This window comes from Gopherus flavomarginatus, chromosome 9, assembly GCF_025201925.1.
Source record: "Gopherus flavomarginatus isolate rGopFla2 chromosome 9, rGopFla2.mat.asm, whole genome shotgun sequence".
Lineage (NCBI taxonomy): Eukaryota > Metazoa > Chordata > Testudines > Testudinidae > Gopherus > Gopherus flavomarginatus.
In genome coordinates, this window is record NC_066625.1 from 44539713 (window position 1) to 44548596 (window position 8884).

At 47.0% G+C, this 8884-nt stretch overlaps 1 non-coding gene across 1 annotated transcript; it reads right to left on the reverse strand.

Annotated features, from left to right (window-relative positions):
• Positions 1-6580: 6580 nt before the first annotated feature.
• On the reverse strand, positions 6581-6652 carry TRNAC-GCA (transfer RNA cysteine (anticodon GCA)). The gene has a single exon. It is a non-coding gene; the product is annotated as a tRNA-Cys (tRNA).
• Between the last annotated feature and the right edge of the window lie 2232 nt (positions 6653-8884).

Consider the following 8884-nt stretch of genomic DNA (forward strand, 5'->3'; position numbering starts at 1 on the left):
GGGATACCATTCCTTACCCAGCATGGCTAATAGCCATTAATAGATTCATAGACTCTAGGACTGGAAGGGACCTCGAGAGGTCATGGAGTCCAGTCCCCTGCCCTCATGGCAGGACAAAATACTGTCTAGACCATCCCTGATAGACATTTATCTAACCTACTCTTAAATATCTCCAGAGATGGAGATTCCACACCCTCCCTAGGCAATTTATTCCAATGTTTAACTACCTTGACAGTTAGGAACTGTTTCCTAATGTCCAACCTAAACCTCCCTTGCTGCAGTTTAAGCCCATTGCTTCTTGTTCTATCCTTAGAGGCTAAGGTGAACAAGTTTTCTCCCTCCTCCTGATGACACTCTTTTAGATACCTGAAAACTGCTATCATGTCCCCTTTCAGCCTTCTTTTTTCCAAACTAAACAAACCCAATTCTTTCAGCCTTCCTTCATAGGTCATGTTCTCAAGACCTTTAATCATTCTTGTTGCTCTTCTCTGGACCCTCTCCAATTTCTCCACATCTTTCTTGAAATGTGGTGCCCAGAACTGGACACAATACTCCAGTTGAGGCCTAACCAGAGCAGAGGAGAGCAGAAGAATGACTTCTCGTGTCTTGTTTACAACACACCTGTTAATGCATCCCAGAATCACTTTTGCTTTTTTCGCAACAGTATCACACTGTTGACTCATATTAAGCTTGTGGTCTACTATGACCCCTAGATCTCTTTCTGCCATACTCCTTCCTAGACAGTCTCTTCCCATTCTGTATGTGTGAAACTGATTGTTCCTCCTAAGTGGAGCACTTTGCATTTGTCTTTATTGAACTTCATCCGGTTCACCTCAGGCCATTTCTCCAATTTGTCCAGATCATTTTGAATATTGACCCTGTCCTCCAAAGCAGTTGCAATCCCTCCCAGTTTGGTATCGTCCGCAAACTTAATAAGCGTACTTTCTATGCCAACATCTAAGTCATTGATGAAGATATTGAACAGAACTGGTCACAAAACAGACCCCTGCAGAACCCCACTTGTTATACCTTTCCAGGAGGACGGGGAGCCATTAATAACTACTCTCTGAGTACGGTTATCCAGCCAGTTATGCACCCACCTTATAGTAGCCCATCTAAATTGCATTTGCCTAGTTTATCGATAAGAATATCATGTGAGACCGTATCAAATGCCTTACTAAAGTCTAGGTATACCACATCCACCACTCCTCCCTTAGCCACAAGACTCATTATCCTATCAAAGAAAGCGATCAGATTGGTTTGAGACGATTTGTCCTTTACAAATCCATGCTGGCTATTCCCTATCACCTTACCACCTTCCAAGTGTTTGCAGATGATTTCTTTAATTACTTGCTCCATAATCTTCTCTGGCACAGAAGTTAAACTAACTGGTCTGTAGTTTCCTGGGTTGTTTTTATTTCCCTTTTTATAGATGGGCACTATATTTGCCCTTTTCCAGTCTTCTGGAATCTCTCCCGTCTCCCATGACTTTCCAAAGATAATAGCTAGAGGCTCAGATACCTCCTCAATTAACTCCCGTGGTGCTGGGGGGGTTGGCACTGATGCTGCCTGTGTTGCTTGCAGGGGGGCTGATGTCTGCACAGACTCTCAGCTGCCAGGCCGGGGGAGTGGTGTCAGTTGCAAATTTTAGAAGCATGCTCTCCACTGCATTTTCCAAATCATTCATGAAAATATTGAATAGTACTAGACTCCGAACTGATCCCTGCCGGACCCACTAGGTACACCCTCTCCGTTGGACAGCCAAACATGGAGAAGGGCTCCTGGAGTCTGGCTTTTCAACCAGCTCTGCACCTACATTACACTGATTGCATCTGGACTGCATTTCCCTCGTTTGCTTGTGAGAATGTCCTACGGGACTGTGTCAAAAGCCTTAGTAACACCAAGTTAGATCCCATCTACTGTTTACCCACCTCCACCAGGCCCGGAACCCTGCCAAAGAAGGAAAGAGGATTGGTCTGGAATGATTTGTTTTTGACAAATCCATGCTCACTCGTCATAAGAACCAAAGTATCCTGTAGGTGCTGCTGACAAACTGAGTGTTTAAGAATGTATTCCAGTATCTCTCCAGCAATGGCAGTCAGGCTAGCTAGTCTGTAAGTCCAAGGGGTCTCTTTGTTCCCCTTTGAAGATAGGTCCTGTCTTGTTCATGGATGGGAAGATGTTCTTTTTCAGGGATCTCAGACGAGAACTGAGGCACAACACCTGGATTGTTAAGGCCACAAAAACGGAGGCAGGAAACTCTTCTCTCCTGCTGGCAAAGAACCCCAGGTACCTAAAAGACAGGGACTCACATCCCTGAATGGGCTTTAAAAAGGCAGTGGTTAAAAAGTTTGGCCCCGATCATTTCTTGTTTTCACAGACTAGACTTTTTAGCAAACTTTAGAATTTCTTGGTGCTAAAACACAGTGAAACTCCCCTATCTCCTTCACAGAGGGCTTTAACGCCCCTTCTCTCACTCAGTCTCACAACTGCCCAGAGTTCGAGAACTGTTCCTGTTCCCATTGGACAGAGGGAGGAGCCTGAGGTCCAGAGAAGGGATGTGACCTACTCAAGGGCCTACACATCAAGGCGGTGGCAGAGCCAGAAAGAGAAGCCACCAGTCCTGACTCCTGTTCAAACGGACAACAAAACCCCGCAGAGGCAGGGATAGAGCCCAGGAATTGAGATGGTTGGGAAATTTCATTCAAACCATTTCTGTCAGAAAATCCCATTCAAACTAAACCAGTTTGTTTCTCAGAATCATAACAAGTGAAATGGAAGTTCTTTGCAAAAAGATTTTGTTGCAAAACAAAAGCATCTCAGGTTTGTCACAGTGTGTTAAATTGTCTCGTCACACACAAAGAGGAGACACTTAGATCTCAAACATTAGATAAGATGCTTCAGTCTGAGCTAATTCGTTGCTGCTCTTAACAATTCCAAAATAAAAAAATACAAATAAAAAAGACTGTTTCAGCTAATCTATTATGTCATAATCGGCTTTGAGTAAACGTGATGGGACACGTCATATTATGCCCTACTCCTAGTTACACTCTCCAATGGATCCCCTTGGGTCATTATTATCCCTACTTGAGAGAGGGAGAAGCTAAGGCTGAGAAAGGAGAACCGACTTGTCTTAGGTCACACAGCCAGGCAGTGGCAGAGTTGAGAATAGGATCCAAGAGCCCTGATTTTCAAACTAACCATCAGATCTTGAATTTCAGACATTGAATGACCTGAATATAGTGCTCTCAAATGAGCTCCAGACCAACAACAGTGCACAGTAATTATTCAGCAAGTATTTCAGGAGAACTGCAATGTTAGAGAGAATCATCAGCTGCTCAGAGACAAGTAATGCAGAGAAGCAGCAAAATTTGTCAAACATAGAACTAGTTCTGACTTATTTCCTTGGTCTTCAAAGAGAACAACATGAACCTGAGTCTCCTCCCTGTCAATAACCCCCTGCTCAGCCAAGGAGGATAGAAACTAAGGATGGGAGGCTGAGGATTCTTACCAGAGAGCCCAAAAGATAGCCCAGGTGACTGCTGAGGATCACTGCATAAGCACTATTTCAATCCCACATTTTAGGGTGGATCTCTCACAGTGGGAGCTGCTGAGGACTCCCCCGCAACATACACACACACACACAAGCACACCTGCTGGTGTTGGGAGGGGAATAGGAAAAAGGAGAAAAGAAGCAAGAGAAGAGAAAGGAGGGAAGGATGGATGGAGGAAAAGCTGAAACAGAAAGGAAAAAACCCTTATGTCCCCACTGACTCTAAGGGACAAAACCCCAGGTGCGCAATAGTATTCTGCCTTCTTAAGCTCGTGTTTTAAACCTCAAGGAGGCTCTTACCTTCTAAACAGGGACGGCTGTTTTCTTGTAAAATCGCTAAAAGGCAAGGAGAAAACTTGGAAGAGATTCCTCCTGGCGCTCATGTCCGTGAACCCGAATACTCTGTCAGTCCTCAAGGAGAGACCTGGAGAAGGAGACTTGCTGAAGCAAAGCCACAGGGGTCTCTGAGGTTTCCCTGGCCCCTCACCCCTCTCCTGCCCGGCTGATGTCAGCATCTCTCCGTGAGGTGACCACCTCCCCACCACCTTGGACCAATAGTCTGAGGTCCTGCAAAAGGCCTTTGTGATGTCTTTGTCACACCCCTCCTTTGCTGTGCTAATGTCGTGCCCCTAGCCAGGCACTTTGGAGGTTTGAGCTACTCCGTGTGGATCACCCCACTCAAGGACCATTCATTCTAGGCAGCAAGCCGGCTAGACAAGAAAACATCAGACGCTGCTCCCAATGCTACACTCAATTTTTCAGAAATTAGTCGACTTTCTGTCCAGAAGAGACCATTACAGCATCTAATCATATAATCATAGAATATCAGGGTTGGAAGGGACCTCAGGAGGTATCTAATCCAGTCCACTGCTTAAAGCAGGACCAATCCCCAACTAAATCATCCCAGCCCGGGCTTTGTCAAGCCTGAGCTTAAAAACCTCTAAGGAAGGATATTCCAGCACCTCCCTAGCTATCCCATTCCAGTGCTTCAGCACCCTCCTAGTGAAAAAGTTTTTCCTAATATCCAGCCTAAACCTCCCCCATTGCAACTTCAGACCATTGCTCATCAGGTACCACAGGGAATAGTCTAGATCCATCCTCTTTGGAAGGAACCCCCTTTCAGGTGCTTAAAAGCAGCTATCAAATCCCCCCTCAGCCTTCTCTTCTGCAGACTAAACAAGCCCAGTTCCCTCAGCCTTTCCTCATTAGTCATGCGCTTCAGACCCCTGATCATTTTTGTTGCCCTCTGCTGGACTCTTTCCAATTTTTCCACATCCTTCTTGTAGTGTCGGGCCCAAAACTGAACACAGTACACCAGATGAGGCTTCACCAATTTTGAATAGAAGGGAATGATCACATCTCTTGATCTGCTGGCAATGCCCCTACTTATACAGCCCAAAATGCCGTTAGCCTGCTTGGCAACAAGGGCACATTGTTGACTCATAGCCAGCTTCTCGTCTACTGTAACCCCTAGGTCCTTTTCTGCAGAACTGCTGCCTAGCCATTCTGTCCCAAGTCTGCAACAGTGAATGGGATTCTTCAGTCCTAAGTGCAGGACTCAGCACTTGTCCTTGTTGAACCTCATCAGGTTTCTTTTGGCCCAGTCCTCCAGTTTGTCTAAGTCCCTCTGTATCCTATCCCTACCCTCCAGCGTATCTACCACTCCTCCCAGTTTAGTGTAATCTGCAAACTTGCTGAGGGTGCAGTCCATGCCTTCCTCCAGATCATTAATGAAGATATTGAACAAAACCAGCCCCAGGACCGACCCTTTTGGCACTCTGCTTGAAACCGGCTGCCAACTAGACATGGAGCTGTTGATCATTACTCGTTGTGCCTGACGATCTAGCCAGCTTTCTAGTCACCTTACAGTCCATTCATCCAGCCCATACTTCTTTAACTTGCTGGCAAGAATACTATGGTAGACCGTATCAAAAGCTTTGCTAAAGTCAAGGAATAACACATCCACCGCTTTCCCCTCATCCACAGACCCAGTTATCTCCTCATAGAATGCAATTAGGTTAGTAAGGCATGACTTTCCCTTGGTGAATCCATGCTAACTGTTTCTGATCACTTTCCTCTCCTCTAAGTGCTTCAGAATTGATTCCTTGAGGACCTGCTCCATGATTTTTCCAGGGACTGAGGTGAGACTGACTAGCCTGTAATTCCCCGGGTCCTCCTCCTTCCCTTTTTTAAAGAAGGGCACTACAGTAGCATTTTTCCAGTCATCTGGGACCTCCCTAGATCGCCATGAGTTTTCACAGATAATGGCCAATGGCTCTGCAATCACATCCGCCAGCTCCTTTAGCATCCTTGGATGCAGCACATCCGGCCCCATGGACTTGTGCTGGTCTCCAGTTTTTCTAAATAGTCCCAAACCACTTCTTTCTCCACAGAGGGCTGATCACCTCCTCCCCATACTGTGCTGCCCAGTGCAGCAGTCTGGGAGCTGACCTTGATGTGAAGACAGCGGCAAAAAAAGCATTGAGTACATTAGCTTTTTCCACATCCTCTGTCCACTTAGTTACCTCCCTCATTCAGTAAGGGGCCCACACTTTCCTTGACTCTCTTCATGTTACTAACATACTTGAAGAAACCCTTCTTCTTACTTTTAACATTTCTTGGTAGCTGCAACTCCAAGTGTGATTTGACCTTCCTAATTTCACTCCTGGATGCCTGAGCAATATTTTTATACTCCTCCCTGGTCATTTGTCCAATCTTCCACTTCTTGGAAGCTTCTTTTTTGTGTTTAAGATCAGCAAGGATTTCACTGTAAGCCAAGTTGGTCGCCTGCCATATTTACTATTCTTTCTGCACATCAGGACTGTTTTTTCCTGCAACCTCAATGAGGATTCTTTAATCCTTTAGAGTATTGGAACTGATTTCAATGGAGGCACATGTTTGCGAGGTTTTTACGCATTTGCACAGGAAGATATTGAGTGTTTCCACTGATTTCAGGGATGGTTATTTAGTGGGGCTCCTGAACATAATGGAAATGCAAGTTTTTTTTGTTGAGAGAAGAGGCTTGTAAGGGGGCACTTGGATTTGAACCAATGGCCTTTGGATTTGCAGTCAAACACTCTACCACCGAGCTACACCCCCATGACTGCTATGGAAGTAAGTCAGTGATCTTAAAGATTTTGAAGGCCAGGCCCTGCCTCAGAGTTCTCCTGTTTTCTTCCCAGATCACAGTGCTTTTAAAAATGGGGTTTGATTAAACTTATAGATGCATGGAGACACCACAGCTTGCACACCCACCCACATAGCTTCCCACAGTGACATAGCTACCACCTCTCGGGGAGATGGGTTAACTACACGGACAGGACAGCTCTCTCTCCTCTGCTTAGAGCATCTTCATTCTTTATGAATAGGTAGGAAAGAAACTCCTGAATGGACAGGAACCAATTGATCAAATATTCCTGGGTCTGCATTCAATATGGTAACTGGTTGTACTGGGCTGGATTAGTAAGATCGAGGGAAGTGATTATTCCCCTCTGCTCGGCACTGATGAGGCCACATCTGGAGCATTGAGTCAAGTTTTTGCCCTCCCACTACAGAAACAAATTGAAGAGAGTCTAGGGAGGGCAACAAAAATGATTAGGGGGCAGGGGACTTACGAGGAGAGGCTGAGGGCACAGTCACCCAGAGTGGGGGAAAGTGGGGCAATTTCCCGCAGGCCCTGCAATGATCCCATGAGAATATAGTATTCTAGATCATTGCAACTTTTTTTATGGAAGGGGCCCCCAAAATTGTTTTGCCTCAGGCCCCCTGAATCCTCTGGGCAGCTCTGTCCACTCCAACCCCTTGACTCATTCTCCTCCCTCTGAGGCCCCACCTGTGCTCTGCCCTCACTCCCATTTGGCCACTTCCCACTCCTGCTCTTTCTCTTTGGCTGAGGCCTGCTGGTCCACCTTTTGCTTGCTCCTCTCCTCCCTGAAGGCCTCCTTGTGTCTCTCCACCCCCTACCCCAAGGTCTGCCTGCTGCCCCCAACTCTTTTCCCTTCCCCTGAGACTCACCCTGCCAAAACCTCTCTGCCCCCTCCCCTAAGATCAGCTCTGCCCACCACTTGCACCTCTCTATCCCCTCCCCTGACCTGCCCTGTCCACCACCCACACCTCTTTGCCCCACCCATGAGACTGGCCCTGCCCACCACTTGCACCTCTCTGCCCTTCACCTGAGACCCGCCCTGTCCACCTCTTTCCTCAGTCACCTCTTGTTATTCCTTGAAACATCAAGGATGGAATAAAAAGCCGAGTTTACTCCAGGGTGAGGAAAGAAAGGAGCCCCCAACCCTCTGACAAATCTCAGTGCCCCAGAGAAAACCTGCCCCCTGCTATTGCAATCCCTGATGTGCTGGGGATAGGATGGTAAAGGAACTGTCTGAATGATCAAGGCAGGAAATGGACAACAATCTACAGGAACGTCGTTGACCACAAACACACTCTCCTCATGCTCCAGCCAGAAGGGAAATGAGCAGGAATTCTTGCAGTTCAGCCATGGATACACTTACACAGTGGCCCAGCAGTGTGTGTGTTGTGGAAGCTGGTGTGAGAAAACAACTGGAATTAATCACTGAGTGAGAATAGAAGTAGAGTGTAATGAGAGACACGTCTCAAGTAAGTAGTTGTGGCCGAGTGGTTAAGGCAATAGACTAAAAATTCTTTGGGGTCTCCCTGTGCATGTTTGAGTCTTGCCCACTATGGGGGAAGTTGTGGTCCTTTACTGTCCACAGAGCTGGGTCTTGTCTCACTCTCAAGCTGTGTCTACGCTATTGGGTACTTTGGCTTTCAAGTGTTTTAATTAAACAGCTGTTGCATAGCCATACTATGCCCCTTGTGTCGCCAGAGCACCTCTAGGCTAGACTCATGGATGGCCACAGAGAGCAGTGCATTGTGGGTAGCTGTGCAACTGGCTGCAGGTGCTTTGAGAAGGGTTTGCAATGCCTCCTGGGCCGGTACAGCATCACATGGTGCAGGCTTCTCTATCCCATTGTTCCATGGGAATCCTACTAGATTGCCAGATGCTTTTCAACTGCAATGTGCCTGGTGGGGTAGAGAGTGTGTTTGTGTGTGTGGGGAGAGGGAATGTTTGGGCACACTGTCTCTAAGTTCAGACAGCTGCTGCAAGCAACCAGTCCTGAGGCAGGGGGAGGAGGACAGCCCCAACATCAGCCTCCGCTTCCCTCATTGGCTCAGCTTGGCACAGCAGCCTCTGTCACATGAACATACTGCTGCCTGCTTAGCTGTGTGTCAAGGGTGCTGGAACAGGGGGGTTAGAGGGCCATGACCCCACCACTCTTTACCAGCTGTTAGGTCAAATGATGGAGTGGGGGG